Raw genomic sequence first — 24,347 nt, 5'->3', positions numbered from 1 at the left:
ACCAAATGTTATGTATGCAATAATGTACAAACTGAGTACTGTGTAGCTAAACAAGGTACATCCTTGACTCTGTTTTATTTGGGCCTAATGTGCCTGACTCACAAAATGGCTGGCCTTTTATACCAAAGCAGCACCATTTGTGTGCTGCTCAGTGGCCTCCAACAATGACACCATCTGGTGGCTACAAACAGCATGTACACACATAACAGATATCATCTGCAATCTTATAGACTCCATCTAAACCCTTGAGGTTCTGGTCTAGCTTCTGCTGTAAGATTTCCGGGGCAGGACTGATGCCAAATGGCATTCTATTATATCGACATCATCCCCATGGAGTCTGGAAGGTCATGAGGTAGGAGGACTCTGTGTCTAGTTCAAATTGTAAGAAACCCTCCTTGCAGTCTGCTTTAGTGAAGACCTTTACATTTGACATCTGTGGCAGGCTGTCATCGATCACAGGAAGTGGATAGTGTCCACGTTTCAGGGCATTGTTCAGATGCTGAGGTTCAATACATACTCGTATCTTTCCATTTGGTTTTTGTACAGTCACTGGACTGGATACTCAGTCCATCGGTTCAACAACTTTCGTGATGATTTGTCAATTTTCCAAATGATCGAGTTCCTCTTTTAGCATTTGTTTGATCATGTCTTGGTGGCATTACAGCTGGTGTCGCTGATTCATTAAGTTCAAGGTGAACTGTCTCTGGCATGTGTCCAAATCCCTTAAACACATCCGGATACGCATTGTTGACATCAGTTTTTGACACTAGTGCGACGTTTGCCTTGTTCGTAGTTGGCGATTCGCGTGGTTCATTTACCATCGCAATATTCTGATGCTGCACTTTTATCAGTTGTAGCTGTTGAGCAGTGTGTGAGCCAATCAGTGGTGCACTTTGGCCCTCAATGATCACAAAGGGCACAATGTACTTTTGTTTGTTCTTTGTATTTTCCAGTGGCACATTACAAGTCCCTATCATTGGAATGGTTGCATGGTTGTCATATAGCGTCAGTATTGTCTTAAATTCTTTAATCTTTAAACCTTTTGGTAAATATCTAAGAGGTAGCACATTGCATGTGGCCCCACAATCTATTTGCATTTTTACCATTTGACCTTTAATGGAGAAGGTAGCCATAATCTTGTTTGGATACTTTCTGTCAGCTTTGTCCTTGATTGTGCGATCAACTTTACCAAGCATCTTTACAGTCATGACTTCAAAATCAGAATCATTACTCTCTTCATATAGAGCATGAACTTTTGGCTTGCCCTTATATTTAGGGTTATGTGTAGACTTCTGCCTTGATCCATTCTCCCTACACTTTTGAGAAAAGTGATTTAGTTTGCCGCAACTTGTGCAGGTCTTCCCATATGCTCGGCATTTAGTTTTTGACAGCTCATGTCTTTTGCCACAATATCTGCAATTGTTCATGAACAGAGGGTCTGTGAATTCTTTCTTTGTGGGTTGGAGTTTCTGTATGACAGCTTTGACATCTTCAGAGTCTGTTTTAGTGAGCTTCATGGATTTCATTTGCGCAACTGTGGCCTCTGTAGCTTTATGGAACATTACACATTTATCGAGTGTAAGGTTTGATTCTTGCAACAGCCTCTTATGCAGAGTGTTATCAGATATTCCGCAGACTATGCGGTCTCTGATAAAATCATCCTTCAAATTGCCGAAATCACATCACGATGCTAGATCTCTCACTTTCACGAGATATCTGTCAAACCGCTCGTCCCCTTGTACACAGTTGTTAATCTGGTACCGTTCATAGGATGATGTTGGTTTTACCTTTACAGTGCCCTTCCCAGAGCTTCAAAATAATCTCAATTTCCTGCTTGTCTTCCTCTGATTTGTAGGGAAGATTATTGTGGATATCCAGGGCATCGCTGCCAATGCAACCCTAACTCTATCTGCTATTTCCACAATATTCATGATTTCATAGCTGTCCCACAGCTGTTTGAATTTTTTCCAGTTGGCTTTCAAATTACCAGTCACCTACAATGGAGGTTGGAGAGGAATGTGTGTGGGAGTTGGCGTGTGGTGGTCATGATAGCTCGTTACAGTTTAGGACTTTGAGTTTGTCACATACATGTATACAGTTCAAATACCCAGAGACTCGAACAAGTCTAATAGTAAAATATCGCGGCCATGTAATTGTAGAAATACTTTTTCAATCGAGACTCTACAATAACTTATGCCACTTTGTTTACTTTACTAAGGCCTCTAGATGATTTTACAAATTTATAATTATTTATCGCCCTTCACAGACCTACAAGGGATGTGTAGGAAGCACGCTCTGCACTGCACTGCTTAAGATTGATTTCAAACTGCTCGAAAAAGTCTTACAGTTCCAATATTTCAGTCGTAGATGCGTTCGACGAAAGATCGGAAGTCTCCGCTTCTGACACCATGTATTTTATAGTTTTTTGAACACTCTTAGTTCAACTTAACTCTGTTTATTTGGGAGATCTCATACAGCCATGTGGAGCTTTAAGATGGCGTTCCTTCACAGACCCTCTCTCTCAATACAGCTCCCTATAGCTCCTAGCTACAGGGTGCTATACATTATCTCGTTACACTGGCCAATATTTATCCTTTTTCTAACATCACAAGCAGATTATTTGGTAATTAATACATTGCTCTTTGTGGGAGCTGCTGCCAGTTTCCTACATTACAACAATGACTACACTTCAAAACTACTTCATTGATTGTAAAGTGCTATTTGGGCTTCATGCATAGCTCCACCATGAGCAGGTGTTCTTTTGGGTCTGTGAAAGATGCAAAATATATGCAAATCTTTACATTTTATTCCTTTTTACACAGTACTAAAATGCATTGAACTCAGTATTACATTATACAATAAATAAAACCATTCTTTCTCACTCTAACAATGTAATGCCTTTATAAAATATTAATCTTTACTCAACTGTGGAGAACAATTTCAACCCCAAAGTCATTACAATTAATAGCTCTGATAGCAGATGTGTGGTTATTGCACTGGATTAACCTCCCAGTCATCATAAACTCATATCCCACAATGAATGTGAGTTAGGAGACTCATTTAAATAAGTATCTATATCATGGACCCGAAATTGGTGGACATACCGCGGCATACCGCCCCTGGACCAGTATATCACCCAAAATCGTGAAATTCATCGAAAAATACCTACATACCACCCATATACCGCCCGGCGGAGAATTCATCAGCAACATACCGCCGGGCAGTATGCATACCGTCCGCCCATGCACACCGCAGACATACCGCCCAAAATTGCAAAATTCATCACTCACCACTGACACACCGCCGACCCTGCAGACCGCCCTGGAAATGGTGGTTTTAAGTCAATCTTCTGTCAGCGGTATGCATCTTTACCTGTAACAAAATTTTTATCTCTCACCCCCCAGTCTCTCCCAACCCCTAGTCTCTTCCCCCCACGCCAACAGCAATCTCTTCCCTGCCACACAGCAATCTCCCCCCAAGCAGCGATCTCCCCCCCACATCAGCGATTTATCTCCACAGGTTTCTCCCCCCACAGCAACAAACCCCCCCCCCCACCCCTCCCACTCCCCACATACCTGCACAGCGCTCTCAGGCCAGCAGTCTCTGTGGATTCTCGTCGGTGCCTCTCGGGGGGGGCGGAGCTTCATAGCAGCATGCACATGTGCAGAACTCGGGAGCCGAAGACTCCCGAATGAAAAGGACTCACTGCCGGCACACCACCGGCTGTCCTCTGTTCCGCCCGCTGCACTCTGCTCGGCATACCGCCGAGAAAAAAGTGCCAAAAATCTCCCACACTCCGCCCCAGCGTTACCCGGCGGTATGGAATGAGAAATGGGCAGACCATCAGTTTTGACCTATTTTGGCCCCATTACATTTATATACACACACACTTTTGCGACTCCTCCAATTCTGGCCTATTGCGCATCCCAGATTTTCATCCATTGGCGGCCGTACCTTCAGCTGCCTAGGCCCTAAGCTCTGGAATTCCCTCCCTAATTCTCTCCACCTCGCTCTCCTCCTTTATGATGCTTCTTAAAATCTACCTCTTTGACCAAGCTTTTGGTCACTTGTCCTAATATTGCTTTGGTGTCAAATTTTGTTTTGATTTCTCTCCTGGGAAATGCCTTGAGATGTTATACTATGTTAAGGGTGCTGTATAAATCCAAGTTGTCATAGTTGAGTCATCCAAGATAAGTCAGGGATTATAATATTTTGCATAGGAAGGAACATTTTGCCATGTGACATATAATAATTCTAATGCTATAGTGTAGGTGTGTGTCCCTTTAAAGCTTTGGGATGTAGTTGGAAATCAATGCTTGGTTCAGTTGGAGGTCAGAGTGTCTTTTCAAAAAGTGTTCACAGCCACCAAATTAAACTGTTTGGTAAACAGAGACTGAGTAGATTCAGAGTTTGGTTAGGTTAGGGAGCTTTACAGACTGGGAAAGTGCTTGTCAGTGTCAGGTGCAAGTTAGAAGCACTTACCATTGAGGCATTTGCTTTCTCTCTTTATTTAAGATAACTTTACATCTGGAACAAAACGGGGGCCCTGATTTTAACTCAGGGTAGGTTTCGGGTGGGGCGGTGGGGTGGGGTAGGTGGCGGGGTGAATTAGAACCTCACTGGCTGCAGCAGAAAATAGGCCTGGGTGAATTTACCCTACCGTGCAAGATGAATCTGATCCATTAGATTTTCCTGTTGGTCCAGTAAGTACGAGTCTAATATTTTCATTTTCCTGAACGTCTCACAACAATGCACCCAAAACAATACAGCCCTGGTTGATTAATGGCTAATTGTTGAAAACAACCATTTCCTTGCTTGTCTGATGCTCTGTACCCCAGAAGCCCAATCCCATTGTAATTTCATAGCGCTGGGGGAGGGGGGGGGGGAATTTATGCCAAATTCTCCCAATCTCTGGCCGTAGCAAAATTTGGTAGATATTTGGCAGAAACATTGCTGAAATGGCGTAAATGCTGTCTCACATTGGGAGAATCAGGAGAAATCAAGCAGAAATTCCAGCTGTCTGCTGCTGTGCTGCTCTGGTGGGACTATTTTTCTGGAGGGATTTCAGACAGATTTGGGCTGTTCAGGTTTCTGAATCCAACCTCTGAAAACCTCACAATGCTCATCCCTTAAACAATACTTACAGAATTATTTCTACTGATACCCCTAACTTCAACTTGCATTTATATAGTGCCTTCAATATAGTAAAATATCTTAAAGTGCTTCACAGGAGCGACTTTTAAACAAATTTGACACCGAGCCACATAAGGCTACATTAGGACAGATAACCAATAGCTTGGTCAAAGAGGTAGGTTTTAAGGAGCATATTAAAGGAGGAAAGAGAGGTTGAGAGATGGAGAGGTTTAGGGAGGGAATTCGAGAGCTTGGGGCTTAGGCAGTTGAAGGCAGGGCTGCCAATGGTGGAGCAATGGAAATCGGGTGCACAAGAGGCCAGAATTGGAAGCAAGAGGGTTACAAAAGCAAAATACTGCAGACGCTGGAATCAGAAATAAAAACAGAGATCTCAGAGGGTTGTAGGGCTGGAGGAGGTTACAGAGATAGGGAGGGGCAAGGGATTTGAAAACATAGAAACATAGAAACATAGAAAATAGGTGCAGGAGTAGGCCATTCGGCCCTTCTAGCCTGCACCGCCATTCAATGAGTTCATGGCTGAACATTCAACTTCAGTACCCCATTCCTGCTTTCTCGCCATACCCCTTGATCCCCCTAGCAGTAAGGACCTCATCTAACTCCTTTTTGAATATATTTAGTGAATTGGCCTCAACAACTTTCTGTGGTAGAGAATTCCACAGGTTCACCACTCTCTGGGTGAAGAAGTTCCTCCGCATCTCGGTCCTAAATGGCTTACCCCTTATCCTTAGACTGTGACCCCTGGTTCTGGACTTCCCCAACATTGGGAACATTCTTCCTGCATCTAACCTGTCTAACCCCGTCAGAATTTTATATGTTTCTATGAGGTCCCCTCTCATTCTTCTGAACTCCAGTGAATACAAGCCCAGTTGATCCAGTCTTTCTTGATAGGTCAGTCCCGCCATCCCGGGAATCAGTCTGGTGAACCTTCGCTGCACTCCCTCAATAGCAAGAATGTCCTTCCTCAGGTTAGGAGACCAAAACTGTACACAATACTCCAGGTGTGGCCTCACCAATGCCCTGTACAACTGTAGCAACACCTCCCTGCCCCTGTACTCAAATCCCCTTGCTATGAAGGCCAACATGCCATTTGCTTTCTTAACCGCCTGCTGCACCTGCATGCCAACCTTCAATGACTGATGTACCATGACACCCAGGTCTCTTTGCACCTCCCCTTTTCCTAATCTGTCACCATTCAGATAATAGTCTGTCTCTCTGTTTTTACCACCAAAGTGGATAACCTCACATTTATCCACATTATACTTCATCTGCCATGCATTTGCCCACTCACCTAACCTATCCAAGTCGCTCTGCAGCCTCACAGCATCCTCCTCGCAGCTCACACTGCCACCCAACTTAGTGTCATCCGCAAATTTGGAGATACTACATCTAATCCCCTCATCTAAATCATTAATGTACAGTGTAAACAGCTGGGGCCCCAGCACAGAACCTTGCGGTACCCCACTAGTCACTGCCTGCCATTCTGAAAAGTACCCATTTACTCCTACTCTTTGCTTCCTGTCTGACAACCAGTTCTCAATCCATGTCAGTACACTACCCCCAATCCCATGTGCTCTAACTTTGCACATCAATCTCTTGTGTGGGACCTTGTCGAACGCCTTCTGAAAGTCCAAATATACCACATCAACTGGTTCTCCCTTATCCACTCTACTGGAAACATCCTCAAAAAATTCCAGAAGATTTGTCAAGCATGATTTCCCTTTCACAAATCCATGCTGACTTGGACCTATCATGTCACCTCTTTCCAAATGCACTGCTATGACATCCTTAATAATTGATTCCATCATTTTACCCACTACCGATGTCAGGCTGACCGGTCTATAATTCCCTGTTTTCTCTCTCCCTCCTTTTTTAAAAAGTGGGGTTACATTGGCTACCCTCCACTCCATAGGAACTGATCCAGAGTCAATGGAATGTTGGAAAATGACTGTCAACGCATCCACTATTTCCAAGGCCACCTCCTTAAGTACTCTGGGATGCAGTCCATCAGGCCCTGGGGATTTATCGGCCTTCAATCCCATCAATTTCCCCAACACAATTTCCCGGCTAATAAGGATTTCCCTCAGTTCCTCCTCCTTACTAGACCCCCCGACCCCTTTTATAACCGGAAGGTTGTTCGTGTCCTCCTTCGTGAATACCGAACCAAAGTACTTGTTCAATTGGTCCGCCATTTCTTTGTTCCCCGTTATGACTTCCCCTGATTCTGACTGCAGGGGACCTACATTTGTCTTTACTAACCTTTTTCTCTTTACATATCTATAGAAACTTTTGCAATCCGTCTTAATGTTCCCTGCAAGCTTCTTCTCATACTCCATTTTCCCTGCCCTAATCAAACCCTTTGTCCTCCTCTGCTGAGTTCTAAATTTCTCCCAGTCCCCAGGTTCGCTGCTATTTCTGGCCAATTTGTATGCCACTTCCTTGGCTTTAATACTATCCCTGATTTCCCTTGATAGCCACGGTTGAGCCACCTTCCCTTTTTTATTTCTATGCCAGACAGGAATGTACAATTGTTGTAGTTCATCCATGCGGTCTCTAAATGTCTGCCATTGCCCATCCACAGTCAACCCCTTAAGTATCATTCGCCAATCCATCTCAGCCAATTCACGCCTCATACCTTCAAAGTTAGCCTTCTTTAAGTTCTGGACCATGGTCTCTGAATTAACTGTTTCATTCTCCATCCTAATGCAGAATTCCACCATATTATGGTCACTCTTCCCCAAGGGGCCTCGCACAACGAGATTTCTAATTAATCCTTTCTCATTACATAACACCCAGTCTAAGATGGCCTCCCCCCTAGTTGGTTCCTCGACATATTGGTCTAAAAAACCATCCCTTATGCACTCCAGAAAATCCTCCTCCACCGTATTGCTTCCAGTTTGGTTAGCCCAATCTATGTGCATATTAAAGTCACCCATTATAACTGCTGCACCTTTATTGCACGCACCCCTAATTTCCTGTTTGATGCCCTCCCCAACATCACTACTACTGTTTGGAGGTCTGTACACAACTCCCACTAACGTTTTTTGCCCTTTGGTGTTCTGCAGCTCTACCCATATAGATTCCACATCATCCAAGCTAATGTCCTTCCTAACTATTGCCTTAATCTCCTCCTTAACCAGCAATGCTACCCCACCTCCTTTTCCTTTTATTCTATCCTTCCTGAATGTTGAATACCCCTGGATGAAAATGTTTAAATTGAGGCATTGCCTCTATCGGAAAAGAAGGCATAAGTGATGGTATTATATAAAGCTGTGTTTAAGCTGCACATGCAGTGTTAGTGGGAATGCTAGGAAATTGGAGCGTAAATCCAGAATCAGTATTCAACCTCAGGTTAGGCCCTGACTTTAGATTTACACTGCAATTTTGGCACAAGTGTGAAGTGAAATCACTTAGTATCTGATGTTACATTTATCGTGCAGATACAGCCAAAGAGGACATACATCACAGAGTATCAGTGAGAGACTACTCACTGTGTATGATGCAGAATCATAGAATTATTGAATGCTTACTGTTGTGTATGGAGAAAGCTTCAGACTGAACACTGTGAGCTCAAAGTAAAGTGTGACCTTAGTCTTTTATTGCAGATCTCCAGAGTGCCTCTCCAACCTGTGAAGCATCCTTAAATATCTGTGCTCCCAAGAGATTATGGGATCCTTTGGGACTCCGGGGAATGAGGCCTCTGGTGGCTGTACAGAGTAAATACAAGTCCACATAAAGAACAACATTCCCCCCCAAAGTCAATAATGTAACTATTTACAATGTGAGTCGATCTGGGGCCCTTCTTGCTCTGATTGATCATCTCGGTGTGAAAGCTGGTGTTGTTGAATCATTTGTTGGGCCCTCACTGGCCTGCTGTGCAGCTGGCATTGCTGGGCTGCCTGGAGTGTTGGGCCCTGCAGGGCTGCTGTGGATGATGGGTTCTGCTTCGTGGTCAACCGTGGTGCCAGTTCCCACTGGTGTGTATGTTGGGGGATCAAAAAAGATAGGGTCCAAGGTGGGTTGCTCAGGGTAGTCCGTGAATCTGAGTTTGATTTGGTCCAAGTGTTTCCGGTCAATCAGTCCATTTGAAAGTTTGACCTGAAACACGCTGCTCCCCTCTTTGGCCACGACAGTGCCGGGAAGCCACTTGGGACCTTGCCATAATTTAATACAAATACAGGATCATTGACTTCAATCTCGCGTGACACATTTGCGCTATCATGGTATGCACTTTGTTGAAGCCGCCTGCTCTCTACCTGTTCATGTAGATCAGGGTGAACTAACAAGAGCCTTGTCTTAAGTGCTCTTTTCATGAGCAGTTCAGCAGGTGGGATCCCAGTGAGTGAGTGTGGTCTCGTGCGGTAGCTAAGCAGGACTCGGATAGGCGAGTCTGCAGTAAGCCTTCAGTTACCCTCTTCAAGCCTTGCTTGATGTTTTGCACTGCTCTCTCTGCCTGACCATTAGACGGTGGTTTAAACGGGGCAGATGTGACATGTTTGATCCCGTTATGGGTCATGAATTCTTTGAACTCAGCACTGGTAAAACATGGCCTGTTGTCGCTCACCAGGACATCGGGTAAGCCGTGTGTGGCAAACAGGGCCCGCAGGCTTTCAGTAGTGGCAGCGGACGTGCTAGCCGACATTATCTCACATTCAATCCACTTGGAGTACGCGTCTACAACCACAAGGAACATTTTACCCAAGAACGGGCCTGCATAGTCGACGTGTACCCTAGACCATGGTTTGGAGGGCCAAGACCATAAACTTAGCGGCGCCTCCCTGAGTACATTGCTTAACTGTGAGCATATATTACATCTGTGAACGCAGGATTCTAAGTCCGCATCGATACCGGGCCACCACACGTGGGATCTGGCTATCGCTTTCATCATTACGATGCCTGGGTGGGTACTGTGGAGGTCATTGATGAAGGTGTCTCTGCCCTTCTTGGGGACCACTACACGATTGCCCCACAGAAGGCAGTCTGCCTGTATAGACATTTCATCTTTGTGCCGCTGGTACGGCTTTATCTCTTCCTGCATTTCCACTGGGACACTGGACCAGCTCCCGTGAAGCACACAGCTTTTGACTAGAGATAATAAGGGGTCCTGGTTTGTCCCGGTTTTGATCTGCCAGGCAGTGATGGGTGATTGCTCACTCTCAAATGCTTCCATATCCGTGGCTAGATCTGCAGGATGTGCCATTTCCACCCCCGTGGTGGGCAATGGCAGCCTACTGAGAGCATCGGCGCAGTTTTCTATGCCTGGCCTGTGCCGGATGGCGTAGTTGTATGCAGACAATGTGAGCGCCCATCTCTGGATGCGGGCCAATGCTTTGGTATTTATCCCTTTACTCTCGGAAAACAGGGATATAAGTGGCTTATGGTCAGTTTCCACTTCGAATTTGAGCCCAAACAGGTGTTGATGCATTTTGTTTACCCCATAGACACACGCTAACGCTTCTTTTTCAATCATGCTGTAGGCTCTCTCAGCCTTAGACAGACTCCTGGATGCATAAGCAATTGGTTGCAGTTTCCAGAAATCATTAGCTTGTTGCAATACACACCCGACACCATATGACAACGCATCACATGCTAGTACCAAACGCTTACATGGATCATACAACACAAGCAATTTGTTTGAGCATAACAGTTTTCTAGCTTTTACAAAGGCATTTTCTTGGCTTTTACCCCAAACCCATTCGTCTCCTTTACGTAGTAAGACATGCAGTGGTTCTAACAGTGTGCTGAGACCTGGTAAGAAGTTACCAAAGTAGTTCAGGAGTCCCAGAATCGACCGCAGCTCCGTCACGTTCTGTGGCCTCGGTGCATTCTCGATTGCCTCCATCTTCGCGTTGGTGGGCCTGATGCCGTCCGCCGCAATTCTCCTTCCCAAGAACTCCACTTCAGGTGCCAGGAAAACGCACTTTGAGCATTTTAACGCGGTTGAGTCGATTAAGAACCTCCTTCAGGTTCTGCAGGTGCTCAACTGTGTTCCGACCTGTGACCAAGATGTCGTCCTGGAAGACCACGGTTTGCGGGACCGACTTTTGTAAACTTTCCATGTTTCTCTGGAATATTGCCCCCGCTGATCGGATTCCAAACGGGAATCTTTTATCAACAAAAAGACCTTTGTGCGTGTTGATGCAGGTGAGGGCTTTTGATGATTCCTCCAGTTCCTGCGTCATGTAGGCTGAAGTCAGATCCAGCTTCGTGAACGTCTTTCCTCACGTCCCCATTGCAAAGAGCTCGTCGGCATTTGGTAGTGGGTATTGGTCCTGCAGGGAGAAACTATTGATAGTTACTTTGTAATCGCCACAGATTCTGATGGTGCCGTCTCCCTTGAGGACTGGGACAATAGGACTGGCCCACTCGCTGAACTCGATTGGTAAAATCATGCCCTCTCGTTGCACCCGATCTAGCTTGATCTCTACCCTTTCTCTCATCATGTATGGTACTGCTCTCGCCTTGTGATGGATGGGTTGCGTCCCTGGAATTAGGTGGATCTGCACTTTTGCTCCTTGGAATTTCCCGATGCTTGGTTCAAACAGCGAAGGAAATTTGTTTAAGAGATGGGCACACGAAGTGTCGTCAGTGGGTGATAGTGCTCGGACGTCGTCCCAGTTCCAGTGTATCTTTCCCAGCCAGCTCCTGCCGAGCAGCATGGGACCATCGCTCGGCACCACCCAGAGTGGTAGCTTGTGCACCCCTCCATCGTAGGAGACCTTTACGGTAGCACTGCCGATTATGGGAATCAGTTCTTTCATGTAAGTTCTTAGTCTTGTGCGAACTGGAGTTAAGACTGGCCTTGAGGCCTTGTTGCACCACAACCTTTCGAAAGTGTTTTTGCCCATGATGGACTGGCTCGCACCCGTGTCCACTTCCATTGACACCGGGAGTCCATTTAGTTCAACATTCAGCATTATCAGAGGACAATTTGTGGCCTTGCATTCATCACCCTTGATGGTGGACTCTGAGACATCTGCGGCAATGTAGCTGCAGGTATGTGTGACCTGCCCTGTACGTTACGATTCGTAAACAACATCATTTAATTCATAGTACTTGTAGCAGCACTTGTGTGCTGAGAGATTTGCTTAGTATTGTCACTGGTGGCAATGAATGCCTGGGCTATCGCTATGGCCTTACTCAAGGTTGGGGTTTCTACAGTCAAAAGCTTGCGAAGTATGATTTCGTGGCCAATGCCAAGTACGAAAAAGTCTGAGCATGTCTTTCAAATTCGCAATGTCCTGCAAGTCTTCTCAGCTCGGCGACATAACTCGCCACTTCCTGGCCTTCAGACCTTCTGTAGGTGTAGATTCGGTACCTCGCCATCAGAACGCTTTCCTTCAGGTTCGCATTCTCGGACCAGTGTGCACAAATCGTCGTGCGATTTCTCCGTGGGTTTCGCTGGAGTGAGCAATTTCTTTATGAGGCCATACATTGGTGCCCCACAGATGGTGAGGAGGATCGCTCTACGTTTGGCAGCACTCTCTTCCCCATCTAGCTCATTGGCCACGAAGTATTGGTCGAGTCACTCCACAAAAGTTTCCCAATCATCTCTCTCCGAAAATTTCTCCAGGATGCCCACTGTTCTCTGCATCTTTGGGTTCGCTATCTGTATCTTGTCGCCAGTTGTTGTGTATGGAGAAAGAGTCAGACTGAACACTGTGAGCTCAAAGTAAAATGTGACTAGTCTTTTATTGCAGATCTCCAGAGTGCCTCTCCAACCTGTGAAGTCTTCTTAAATACCTGTGCTCCCAAGGGATTATGGGATCCCTTGGGACTCCGGTGAATGAGCCCTCTGGTGGCTGCACAGAGTAAATACAAGTCCACATATATAACAGTTACAGCACAGAAGGAGGCCATTCGGCCCGTCGAGTCTGTGCCGGCCCTCTGCAAGAGACCTTTAGAGACCATGAGGATAATCTTAATGTGGAGGCGGAAGATGTTGGTAGGGTTCTTAATGAATACTTTGCATCTGTTTTCACAAAGGAAAGGGATACTGCAAATACTGCTATCGAGGAGCAGTGTGATATTCTGGATGAAATAAATATAGTGAGAGAGGAAGTATTAAGGGGTTTAGCAGCTTTGAAAGTAGATAAGTCCCCAGGCCCGGATGAAATGCATCCCAGGCTGTTGAGCGAAGTAAAAGAGGAAATAGCAGAGGCCTTGACCATCATTTTCCAGTCCTCTTTGGATCTGGGCATGGTGCCGGAGGATTGGAGGACTGCTAATGTAGTACCCTTGTTTAAGAAGGGAAAAAGGGATAGGCCGAGTAATTACAGGCCTGTCAGCCTAACCTCAGTGGTGGGAAAATTATTGGAAAAAATCCTGAAAGACAGGATAAATCTGCATTTTGAAAGGCAAGGATTAATTAGGGACAGTCAGCATGGATTTGTTAAGGGAAGATCATGTTTGACTAACCTGATTGAATTTTTTGAGGAGGTAACCAAGAGAGTCGATGAGTGTAGTGTGTACGATGTAGTATATACGGACTTTAGCAAGTTTTTTGATAAGGTCCCACATGGTAGGCTGGTCAGGAAGGTTAAAGCTCATGGGATACAGGGCAAAGTGACAAGTTGGATCCAAAATTGGCTTGGATGTTTCTGTGACTGGAAGGATGTTTCCAGTGGGATTCCGCAGGTCTCAGTACTGGGTCCCTTGCTTTTTGTGGTATGTATCAACAATTTAGATTTGAATATAGGAGTATGATTAAGAAGTTTGCAGATGACACTAAAATTGGCTGTGTGGTTGATAATGAAGAGGAAAGTCATGAGCTGCAGGAGGATATCAATCTACTGGTCAAGTGGGCAGAGCAGTGACAAATGGAATTTAATTCAGAGAAGTGTGAGGTGATGCGCTTTGGGAGGGCTAACAAGGAAAAGGTATACACATTAAGCGGTAGGCTACTTAATAGTGTAGATGACCAAAGGAACCTTGGAGTGTTTGTCCACAGATCCCTGAAAGTAGCAGGCCAGTGGATAAGGTGGTTAAGAAGGTATACGGAATGCTTGCCTTTATTGGCTGAGACATAGAATATAAGAGTAGGGAGGTTATGCTTAAATTGTATAATACTTTGGTTAGGCCATAGCTGGAGTACTGCGTGCAGTTCTGGTCGCCGTATTATAGGAAGGACGTGATTGCACTAGAGAGGGTGCAGAGGAGATTTACTAGGATACTGCCTGGAATGGATAATCTTAGTCATGAGGACAGATTGGATAGGCTGGGTTTGTTCTCATTGGAACAGGGGAGGTTGAGGGGAGACCTCATCGAGGTGTACAAAATATTGAGGGGCCTTGACATAGTGGATAGTAAGGATCTATTTCCATTGGTGGAGGGGTCTATTATTAGGAGGCATAGTTTTAAGGTGGTTTAGAGGGAATTTGAGGGGGGGCTTCTTTATGCAGGAGGTTGTGGGGATTTGGATCTTGATGCCTGAAAGAGTGGTGGATGCAGAAACCCTCACCACTTTTAAGAGATGGTAGGATGGGCACTTAAAGTGCAGTAACCTGCAGGGTTACGGACCTAGAGCTGGTAATTGGGATTAGAGTGGATGATCTTTTGTTGGACGGCGCAGATATAATGGTAAGTACTGCTGGGAATAGAATACGGCCAGGGTGATCTCCTGGATTAGTTTTGAATGCCTGGATGGGTCGGAGAGGAATTTTCCCAGATCTTTTCTCCCTAAATTGGCCTGGGTTTTTATCTGTTTTTTGCCTCTCCCAGGAGATCACATGGCTCCGGTTGGGGTGGAGTGTAGAATATTTCAGTATAAGGGGTGTCGCAGTTGTGTGAGGCGGACTGGTTGGGCTGGGTGCTCTTTGCCTTTCCGACATTGTTCATAGGTTTATATGTAACCTTTCGGGCTGCTGACCAAGGGCCGTGCGGCTCTTTGTCAGCCGGCGTGGACATGATGGGCCGAAATGGCCGCCTTCCACGCTGTAAATTTCTATGTTTCTATGTTCGTATGTTTCAGCTAGTCCCACTCCTCTGCCCTTTCCATGTAGCCCTGCATTTTTTTTTCCTTGAGGTGCTAATCCAATTCCCTTTTGAAAGCCACAATTGAATCTGCCTCCACCTACCTTTCATGCAGTGAATTCCAGGTCCTAACCACTCACAGCGTAAAAAAGTTTCCCCTAATGTTGCCTTTTGTTCTTCTGCCAATCACCTTAAATCTGTGTTCTCTGGTTCGCGATCCTTCTTCCAGTGGAAACAGTTTCTCTCGATCTATTCTGTCCGGTCCCCTCATGATTTTGAACACCTCTATCAAATCTGCTCTCAGCCTTCGCTGCTCTAAGGGGAACAACCCCAGCGTCTCCTCTATCCACGTAGCTGAAGTCCTTCATCGCTGGAACCATTCCTGTAAATCTGTTCTGCACCCTCTCCAAGGCCTTCTCATCCTTCCTAAAGTGCAGTGTTTCTTTTTATTAGAATTAATCTCGTTAAGCACTATTTTCCTGAGTTTTTTTTAACTTTTTCTTCCCATCCTTTTTAAAGAATATCAGTGATGCTGAACTGTGATGATGTGAGTGGAGGTTTGCAAGCACCACTTCCACAACGATTGAAGCATTGGCTTGGTGCAATTTCAAATAATGGTTTGTAAATACTGCAGAAATACATAATATTGTCAAAAATATTGAGTATTGATATCAAACTCCTACAATTTTCTTTATCCCCCCGTATTATTTTCTCAGTTGCCAGGCAACATCTGGATTGGTTGACTCTCAAGACCTTAATATCTCTGCAATGATACACTGCGTGTGATACTCTGGTAAAGCCCTAGTTATCATGGCCTTCCAACAGTTCTAACTCCGTGACAGACACTGGGAGGATTTTTTTGTGCAACACTCCTAAATTACTAACATTGTCAATAGCACAATCCTATATGTAGGATTGAAAATGTCTCTCCCTGGACAGCTGTAACCTATAGCTCTATTTGCTCTGCAGACTCATTTTTTTTTTGTTCAATCAATACAATTTCGCAGTGGATTCCATTCTGTGGATGGAATTCACAAGAAAGCAAAATGTATTTCAATAGTTGATTTCAACTCAATTATGAAATAATTTTCAGTTATTAACGAACAGCATTTTAGGATAATTCAAAATAACTGTAGCTTTTATGCAAAGATCTCAAGCAGTATCAGAGCTGGTTTGACAGCAGAGTTAATACATGGTATTTTTTCGGAGAGTGCAGTTAGTTAAGGATCATTCATGTGTTCACTGCTGATTACCTTAGTCTTGATTACAACACTCACTTTTCAAAGGTACAACGTGTAACATGCTGCAGAACTCATTTGTTATTCAGCGAATTTTCATACAGCTTAGGTCATTTTAGACTCCAACATGTCTAATTGGTAACATAACAAACATTCTTGGTAGTCTGTACTATCGTGGTGACATTTCACAGTCCATCACAGAATCATCACTGTCACTTAAAGGTACATTTGCTTATTCATTTGAAGCTTTGCTACCACTTAAATGTCAAGCAATTAGTAGCAGTAAGGCATACCTCGCTGCTTAGAGTCCAGAAAGGAAGAATACTTACCCTGATCTAAGTGGATAGATGCATAGTACTGTATATGAGTCTCCTGTGACACATGATCCACTTTCTATAGAGCGTCTAACTGGACAGCATCACTCTACTTGGGAAAATGGTTTGGTGCATCTCATCCTGGATGAGATCAGTTTTCAAACATCCTTCACTTTCTCCCATGAAGGTAACACTCAAATCTGCCAATCTGAAGGGCGATTTTCATGGCAATGAGGGAATTCCCAACTGAGGAAAGCTGATGGGAAGACATCTACATCAGGGGTAGATGAAGGCTTAGGGAAATGGATAGAACAAGTGCACTTGTAAGATAGGAGGTGCAAGGCAGAAAATCTTGTTTGAAAACGTTGACATCAGCTCACTGACAATATCATCGCATCAACATGGCGGCTTCTTGGGCAGCAGTTTGTAAGACACTCATGGCAGTCTGCCATGATTTACAATATGAGTTCAGCAGTTTCAAACATGAGGTCTGCAGAGAAATATAAGCCAATAAATAGCAAGTAGTGACTTATCGGCCTGTCACTCAATAAAAGGATTTTGGTGATGTCACAAACCACGAAAGCAAGGTTTAAGTGATTATTATTGAATGTTAGCAGAAACGGGAGATTGAATTGCAGCCCTGGAATCACTGCCAGCTGTTTTATTATTGTATTTAAAATACCCTGAATAGTTTTTGTTTAGTTTAGTGTGTTATTTTTTATTTTACCATTACACAGTCAAGATGCTGAGCACTTTTGGCAGGTGAACTAATGTGACATCAGTGGGTCGACGATAAAGCCAACTGAAGTGATGTTGCATCATGCAACATGTACGGCAGTATTACAATTTTGCGCCAGTAGACACTCAATCAATAAATAACTCGGTGTATATTGTAAGGTTTTATATGAAGTTCATACCGTTGAACCAGAGCAAAAATATTTCACTGCAAATACTCAATGGACTCGCACTTATAGTTGACATCTTGGATTTTACAGAGCGCATCAACTTCAATGCTTCGCCGCAGATGGTATCATTATAATAGCAGCTGTTCTGAGCTGTTACTATAATAACACTGCCTTCCCTCCTCTCTTGTGAAAGACACAAGTGGGTGTAATTTTGCTGTGTGCATAGTTAGAGATAATGCCATTACCAAACTGTCATTATAAACTAATGATGGCTTAGTATTATTCCTACATTACAGCAGTGACTACGCTTCAAAAGTATTTCATTGGCGCTAAAGTGCTTTGGGATGTCCTAAGGCCATGGAAGGTGTGATATCAATGCAAATCTTTCCTTTTCTTTTCAGTAAAAGAATGTTTATTTTAACTTGACACACAGAGGAAAATACATCTTCAGATTTTCAAGAAACTTTACACGAGAATAATGACAGATTCCAAACCCTGCACTTCTGAAAGTCGACTCTCAAAAACCACACACCTGTGTTAGAAGTTGTTATGTATTGCCCAGGTACATTAAATGTATAAGTACAATGGTGCGCCACAGAGGGCGCTGTGGTGGGAGACCTGAAAGTACCTGCAAGACAGAGTATAAAAGGCTGCTCATCACACCTGAGAGGCACTCTGGAGTCAGACAATAAAGGACTAAGGTCACAGCAGTTACCACAACACCAGACTGTGTGGAGTCAGTGATTTGAGTGCTACATACATCACATTGCCGACAAGGACACGGACGAACTTCACACATCACGCAACTATGCTACTCTGGGCTAGTTAAAGGATTTTACGGTGGGAAATGATTGGGAGGCCTTTCCAGAAAGGCTCAAGTACTACTTCACAGCAAATGACCTGACGGGGCACACGGACGCACTGATAGAGAAGCGTAAGGCAATATTACTTTCCAGCTGTGTGATGAGGTTTACTGTCTCGTCAGGGATTTGCTGGCACCCGGGAGCGCCAGGGACAAGTCATATGAGGAGCTGGTTGTACTCATTCGTGACCAACTTAAACCGAAGGAGAGCATCCTCACGGCCTGGTACAAATTCTATCACCACTGCAGACCCGAGGGCCAGGATGTCACCAAATATGCTGCGGACATCAGGAGACTCGCGGCGCTGTGTGATTTTGGCACACACCTTGAAGACGCGTTGCGAGACGTTTTTGTTATGGGGATTGGCCATGAGGGTCTCCTTCACAAGCTGTTATCCATGGAACCTACAGTCACCCTGAAGCAAGCCATCACCACCAGCAGGGCGTTTATGGCATCGACTTGCAGCAGCAAACAGATGATCCACGCAGTTTCGAACCCGGCAGGCACTGTCCACAGGATAGCGCCCACCACGGACAAAACTGCAGAATGTCACTCTGCCCGGGGCAGAGAGCACGGACCTCGGGCTCCTGGAACTCAGAGTCTGCTGAGGGGGGCTAATCGAATAGCACCATGCTGGTGCTGCGGAGGAAGCCATGGGGCTCACCGGTGCAAATTTGCGGCGTATACGTGCAATACCTGCCACATGAAAGACCACCTTCAGTGTATGTGTAAAAGACACCTGACTCACCGTGTGGCTGAGGAGATGGCAGAGGGTCCAGAGGGTCCATTTTTCAGCGAGGAGCAGGTAGAAGAAGACGAGGCATTGTTTGGACTGTATACGTATACCGACGGTTCAGCCCCGGTGATTATGGAGGTCAAGATTAACGGAGTCCCTGTGAGTATGGAAGTAGATACTAGCTCGGGTCTGTCGTTGATGAGTCAGGAAACTTTTGAAAAACTGTGGGTTAACCCAGCTGCACGACCCAAGCTGGTTCCAGTCACGGCAAAACTGCGTACCTACACCAAGGAACTGATGCCTGTTCTTGGCAGAGCGGATGTGCAGGTATCTCACGGTGGCGAGACGCACGGTTTACCTTTGTGGGTCATTGCAGGCGATGGGCCGACGCTTCTCGGCAGAAGATGGATGGGAAAGGTCCGTGGGAGCTGGGAAGACTTCACTCCTCCACAGAACGCTGTCCCCCGGGTCCCCAAAGAGCAGCGCCGACCGAGCTGGAAAAGAAATAAGCAGTTCATCAGCAGTCTCAATTCCACAGGCCACAGTAACCCTGCAGCCCCAACCCTGGAAGAGCAGCTTTTCAACCCGGCTGCAGGAGCGGCAGCAGGTGCTGGAACAGGAGCGGAGGCCACAGGAGAGGCAGCACCAGCGGCAGGAACGGAGGCTGCAGCGTACGGAGGCGGCAGATACGACTCGGGAGAACGCGATTTCTTGGACAGATGCAGGAGCCAGAACAGAGGATACAGCCAGATTCAAGATCATGTTTTGACTGTTTTCTTTCCTTCTTTCTTCGTTATTTCTTCTTTTCCAGACAGTAAAACGGCAGGCCAGCGAGCTCAAGATGGCGGCAGCAGAGCTGTGCAAAGAACAAAGGCAAACAGTACAACTAAAATGGCGGCGCCCAAGCCTCGTGGGAACCACAAGATGGCATCTTAAAAGGGAAATGCACCCGGGAGTCTTAAAAGGGCCTTACACCATTGGCGGTCCCCACAAAGAGACTTTTGTAAGGCAAGAGCGAGTCTAAATGAACAATGTGAATGTAGGATGACGGATTTATGATAAGAATTAATATTTTAATGCTGAATGGTTACTGTGTTTAAAATAATGGATATGAATTACGATTTATGATGAGTTAATATTTTAATGCTGAATGGTTACTGTGTTTAAAATAATGGATATGAATTACGATTTATGATAAGAGTTAATATTTTAATGCTGAATGGTTACTGTGTTTAAAATTATGGGTATGAATTATGAAAAGAGTTAATACCACGAGGTTCAAGTAAAAGGGATTTGGACCCGCGACTAACATGACCAATGGGCTAATGCGATTTTCAATTTAGGTGATTCATGCAATGGTTCAGCGGCTGCTAAGGCGACTACTTCATGAGAACAGAGGCAACGCACCAGTTGCGATACCCTGTCTCAGCGCAGCCCATTACCTCGGGCAAAAAGGGGCTGTGTACCACCACCATACCTCACCCAGAGGAGCTGGGATTAAATAACTGTTCAGTGTACCTGCAACCTTATGACATAGCATCTGTACCACATATTATATGTACCATACAAATGTACCGTCTATGTATACCTGCTTTCTGTTGGAGGTTATGCTCGTGTGCTTTATCCACCATGTAAGGACTGCAAATACCACATGTGTGCACCGGGTCCTCCACACAGGGGAGAAGAGGGAAGTGGATGGTCATGGATTCACACTCACAAACCAACCAGGACGAACAAGGCCGAGGTCACCAGCAATGGCTTTTGGAACTGGGGGGGGAGTGAGATGTTATGTATTGTCCAGGTACATTAAATATATAAGTACAATGGTGCGCCACAGAGGGCGCTGTGGTGGGAGACCTGAAAGTACCTGCAAGACAGAGTATAAAAGGCTGCTCACCACACCTGAGAGGCACTCTGGAGTCAGACAATAAAGGATTAAGGTCACAGCAGTTACCACAACACCAGACCGTGTGGAGTCAGTGATTTGAGTGCTACATACATCACAGAAGTTATAGCCACTTTTAGTTCGACCTCAAAATGTAATTCCTTTTGGATCCAGTGCCTGCTGTGAGAAATGTTTATAACTATTCCTTTAGTGTGCCCTTTGTCAGCTAAGTGTTAAGATGGTTTGTGTTGACAGACATGAAGGAGCAGGTCATCCTAGCTGACCACCTACTCAAGTAAAAGATGAACTGAGGGGAAGATCCTTGAGTAAATGAAGGAATAGAAATGAATAAAAGAAAGAATAGAAATTAGGAAAATAAAACTGATGAATAAACTCAAATTCAACAAAGGAAAATAACTTAAAGCATATATCAGGGGTGGGCAATTATTTGGGCTGGAGGGCCACTCAACAAGTTTGAGCTGTGCAGGGCTGAACACTATTGTTCCCATTAAGCTGCGTGGCCTTGCTACTTAGCAGTTAGTATAAATAATCAGCTTTAAATAAATACATTTGAGATAATTAAAATGCTAGTTAGTAAACACTAATCAGTTTTGCATTAATTAGTTAGGTGGTAATTGATAACTGGTTAACAGGTATTATCCATCAGTCACCCCATCACACGGGGTTGGCCTGTACTGGGGGGTGGGGGGGCAGGCCAGCAGCCCCCCCTTCCCCACCCCACTGCTGCACTCCGCTCTCCCACTGGTTATAGGGCCAAGCTGCCATCGGTAAAAGGCCCTTCCCCGGGTGGCCCTGGCTCAATCCACGACTCCTGGCCGTCTTCTGTCCACCTCCACCGCCGATCTCCGTATCTTCGCTTCCTGTCTCTAAGGCCCATTGTTGGACTCCCTTGCTGCCTTGGAGACAATGACCCACCTCCCGATGGTACGTGGAGCGAGGTCAGGCTAGGAGTCAGCTGCGGCAGATGTTCGGTCTCAAGCCAGGCTTTGGCGGGCTGGATAGAATCCATTGGCGGGCCGGTTATGACTCGCGGGCTGTAATTTGCCTGCCACTGGTGTAACTAGATCATCGTGATGCCTTCACAATACTGCCTTGCCTGCTTTTGTTCTGGGCACAGCTTAATGTTGTGTGTTCTTTCTCTTATATTGTCTGTGTACTTTTGTCTGGCCATCTAATACTATCACATGTCAAACATTAGGGCAGATTTAAGTTGTAGTTACAATGATACTAAGCACGATGGAGGAGAAATTTAACGTAGCAGAAGCAAGACTGCTGCAACCTTCCTGGGCCTACAAAAATACACAGCCTGCTGCCAGCATGTTCGAGGCCCCACTCCTGGGATCGTCTCTACTACATCCTTATCTTCTCCCCAGACCTGACCTGCCGGGTTGATTATGTGTGAGAACCGTCCAATTTTATGCCCTCTCCGACTGATGAGGTGTGACAGGGCACCCGTTTCACACCCACAGCTCACCAGTGGCTTTTAAGTGAGTCCCAAATCTAAATTAATGCTCAGGCCTCAGGCCAGCACAGACCAGCATGTATTGCAGTCACTCCGCCAACTCCGTGCCCATTTTGTCGCAAGTTGAGTTTTCCCACCATAGATTACTAAACGCTTCTGTGAGGCGCTCGCGACATTTGTTCTACGTCAGAGCGGCTACATAAACACAAGCTGTTATTGTTTTGAAATGAGTTTTTTGAAGTCTCTTCAATTAATGCAAGAACAGATTATCTGGTCATTTATCTCATTGCTGTTTGTGGGAGATTGATGTGCGCAATTTGGCTGCCGCATTTCCCACGTTAAAGCAGTGACTGCACTTCAAAAGGCACTTCATTGGCTGTAAACGCTTTGGGACATCTCGAGGTCGTGAAAGGCACTATATGGATTCAAGTTCTTTCGTTTATCTAGAACCACGATAGAGTGAAGTTGCCAGTCGTGTCACAGCACAGTCATTATTGTGATTGCATCATATCACATTATGTTGGAAAGCATACAGTTCCTGAATTGGTTCTGAAACATGTCATTTGGCAAATTATTTTTTTTTAATTCATTTATAGGATGTAGGCATCGCTGGCAAGGCCAGCATTTATTGCCCATCCCTAATTGCCCTTGAGGAGGTGGTGGTGAGCCACCTTCTTGACAATAGAATAGCTTGCTAGGCCATTTCAGAGGGCAGTCATGAGTCAGAAGGAACGGCGAGAGACTGTGAAGGGACGTGATCGGGGCCCTGGAGAGGCGTGAGTTCGGGGCCAGGCCCAGGGGCAGCACGGGCCAGCCCACACTGCAATATGTGTGCGCACAAGGTCCGTGCAGCAGAGCAGGTCTCCAGTCGTCTTGGGTAATCTTTGCCACTGGACCAAGACCTCTGTCAAGCCCATGTGATGGCTGGTGTGCAACGGCCACCACACGTTAAAAAAATCCATGCACCGGCATCTTCCACCCCTTCAGGATGTAGTTCAGGACCTGGAATCTTAGGTCCTTCATTGGAACACCTGTGAACTTATCCTTTTTTGGTGTGGAAGCAAGTCATTCTCACTTCGAGAGACTGCCAATGATAATGATGACATTGCTGTGGGTCTGGCATCATATGTAGGCCAGACCGGGTAAGGACGGCAGATTTCCTTCCCGAAAGGACATTAGTGAACCAGATGGGTTTTTATGACAATCTAATAGTTTTATGGTCACCATTACTGATACTAGCTTTTTATTCCAAAATTATGTAATTAACTGAATTTAAATTCCCCAGCTCCCATGGTGGGATTTGAACTCAGGTTCTCTGGATTATTAGTCCAGGTCTCTGGATTACTAGTCCTGTAACATAACCACTATGTTACCGTTCCCATATGATGTCAAAATCACTCCAGTTTTAATTAATTTTCACCACTGAAATAATATTAATCATAACGATGTGGTACGCAGCCTAAGTGTATGATAGTAATCTTAAAGCACATCAGAATGATCGGAAATTGGAACTTTCCTTTATATTCCCAACTCAACTAACGCTTCAATGAATTTCACTGATGTAGGTGAGAAATTAGGGCTGTTGTTCAACACTATTGCACTCCCAGAGATGGACAAATAGATCAAGACAGCTTAGCAGTGAGTCCTTCCAGGCCTCACTAAAACTAACACTATTTCCAAAAGCTTGCACGATTTCCTACGATAGGTGGTGCAACTGAAAAAATTAGATGTACCTGACTGTTTACTTATGTCTCGTCTTTCCGTACCTTTTTCTGAGGCTGGCTGTGGCGAAGCAGCTTTA

At 45.2% G+C, this 24,347-nt stretch overlaps 1 long non-coding RNA gene across 1 annotated transcript in view; it reads right to left on the bottom strand.

The window, feature by feature from the left end:
• LOC139254265 (uncharacterized) overlaps nucleotides 1–19,309 on the bottom strand; it is a 48,718-nt gene extending 29,409 nt beyond the window's left edge. Inside the window, exon 1 of the long non-coding RNA XR_011592005.1 lies at nucleotides 19,191–19,309. This is a non-coding gene — a long non-coding RNA (uncharacterized lncRNA). The remainder of the gene's footprint in view (nucleotides 1–19,190) is intronic.
• Between the last annotated feature and the right edge of the window lie 5,038 nt (nucleotides 19,310–24,347).

Source organism: Pristiophorus japonicus, chromosome 1, assembly GCF_044704955.1.
Source record: "Pristiophorus japonicus isolate sPriJap1 chromosome 1, sPriJap1.hap1, whole genome shotgun sequence".
Taxonomy (NCBI): domain Eukaryota; kingdom Metazoa; phylum Chordata; class Chondrichthyes; family Pristiophoridae; genus Pristiophorus; species Pristiophorus japonicus.
Note: the sequence above shows the minus strand (reverse complement) of the source record. Positions and strands in the feature narration are given on the sequence as shown.